The following is a 2,639-nucleotide window of genomic DNA, read 5'->3' as shown; positions in this document are numbered from 1 at the left end:
ATTAAAAAAATACATATTTGTCCAAAAATGACACTCAACACACACTTTGAACGAAACAAGCAATGGAGAAGCACTGATGTTGCATTAACCTTTGTGCCAAACATGGGGAAGTTTCAAGCAGTTTCTTGCTATGGCTTCAGTGTAAATGTCTTCTCAAAAAAGAATCCCTTGTGTGGGATTGCCCTTTTCCTTTTTGCAGGTTTATTGTAATTTTAGCATGTGCTATTTGCCGTGGCACCAAGGAAAGGGGATTTACATGAACAATGAGAACTCTGGTCGGACTAATATGACTGTGCATAAAGCCTGGCCTTTTTACATTGTACTTATGCTCCACCTTGTTTCACCTCTGCTTTTTTATTATGAGTTAAGTCCCACAGATAAATATATATATTTGATTATATCCCTAGAGGGGTGTGGTGGCGTGGTGGTGCAGTGGGTTGCACCACAGTCCTGCTCTCCAGTGGGTCTGGGGTTCAAGTCCCACTTGGGGTGCCTTGCGATGGACTGGCGTCCCATCCTGGGTGTGTCCCCTCCCCCTCTGGCCTTACACCCTGTGTTACTGGGTGGGCTCCGGTTCCCCGCGACCCCCTATGGGACAAGCGGTTCTGAAAATGTGTGTGTGTGTGTGTGTGTGTGTGTGTGTGTGTGTGTGTGTGTGTGTGTGTGTGTGTGTGATTATATCCCAAACAGTAGGGTATTTACTCCTTGTATAAAAAAATCTTGGAAAGCAGCATGTAAATACCAGACCTGTCTCCTAATAATAATTACATTTATTCATTTAACAGACGCTTTTGTCCAAAGCGACGTACATCTCAGCAAAAGTACAATTTATGCATTACATTGAGAGAAGGAGACATAGCTGCATACATGAAAGTCTCAAGCAAACCTAGTTTCTTCCCTACCACTTGCTGTATCGACGTTCATCGTTCGAGTAGGTGCATAAGACACAGGATAGACAAATTCCAATACCCTCCCACCATTTTTTTTTTAATATTATAATATACACAAATAAGCAATTAATTACGAGTGTTCATTGTTTTGTCTTATTAACTGCCATCTTCATGTTTTGAAAGAAAGAAAGAAAGAAAGAAACCCTATTTTTTAATCAGTTTAATCATTTTTCAACAATGATTGAGTTATAGTCCAGCAGAAAAAATAAAATTTTATTGAAAAAAAGATAGCAAATGTGCTGTAAAAACAAATTACTCCGAGCAGTGCCAAGCAAACTGCAAAACGAACAGGGGCAGCAAAGGCTTTTATGTACAGATAACTTGCAATTACGTTAATGATTTAGGTTTACATTTATTCATTTAGCAGACGCTTTTTTCCAAAGCGACACGCGTCTCAGAGAAAGAGACAAGAGTGCATTACATCAAGAGAAGGAGACATTTGGATGCAGAGAAGTGATTCTTGAATACAGTCCATTTGTCACATCCACCGTATGAACCGGTGTACATCGCACGAGTAACTGCATAAATAACTGTGTAGCCACCACCCCCGAGACCACTGCAGAGTAAGACCTGCCACACACACACACACACACACACACACAGAGCGTACTGCACACGGTGTACTGCCGTCACCAGCACACAGCCTGCAGGAAGGCGCCGCTAAGACAGCGGGCATGTGACACTGCAGCAAACGATGTGGCGGCGTTACACAGTCCTGGCCTGGGGCCAACGTACAAGACGCTCCTGCCACCCGACTTTACCCAATTAGACTAGGCCGCCACGCCGAGTGACCCTCCGGAGAGGATGGAGTCGAGCGCGGCCTTTCGGCTCACTTCCTCTCTTCCCGTTTCTGTCAAGACTCCCTCGTAGTTCTCGCCACCGAACAGCGAGAGCAAGACACGTTCGGTCTACTATGGTAATGAGCAGTGAATTACACTGGCACCGCGACTCCCTCTTCTCAACTTAGTTATACATTTATGTGTTTCTATGTTTATTTACTTATTTATTTATTAATTATCCACTGAAAGTTGACAGCTACAGCCGCAAGGAGCGCCCTGGTTGTTACAGTGGATAAACAAGTCACGATTAAGCATCTAAGTATAGCGCGGATGTAAGAGTAGTTGAAAAAGAAGAAAATTACACCGTGAAAACTGTTTCCCCATTAGATTTAACAATATCACAGTACTTTATTTTATGTCTTTTTTTATGTCTCATATTTCTTGATGGTTTCCACAGCATGAAGAATTTCTCTGCGGCTTTCTGCTCAGAATTTTCCATGATTTCTGAATGCCGAATTACAGATTTGACATTTATAAATCAAAAGTAAATTTCTTATTATAATACGTACTTATGCTTTAAAACAGCCCCCCACCATCCTGCGCCTACTTGGAAATGCAATGAATTTAAGACATAAGGTGCCCAAAAAAACCAGTTGCTACAACTTCATGCTGAGATGCAGAATTATTAATCTTCTAGAGTGAATGATGCAAGTAAACATTCATAAACATTTTTCAAACACACATTTCTTTGCTCCATCACAACATATAGTGAAGTGGAAGAATTATACCTTCTGTCAGTCCTATGGTTTTACATATTAAAACATACGTATCCCATATATTGTCCTTGTGCATGAACACATGTCAGCATGTCCACAAACATCAATGAGTTCAAACACTTTAATAAGAAGGA

This window comes from Scleropages formosus, chromosome 23, assembly GCF_900964775.1.
Source record: "Scleropages formosus chromosome 23, fSclFor1.1, whole genome shotgun sequence".
Classification (NCBI taxonomy): Eukaryota; Metazoa; Chordata; class Actinopteri; order Osteoglossiformes; family Osteoglossidae; genus Scleropages; species Scleropages formosus.
This window is presented reverse-complemented; position numbering follows the sequence as displayed.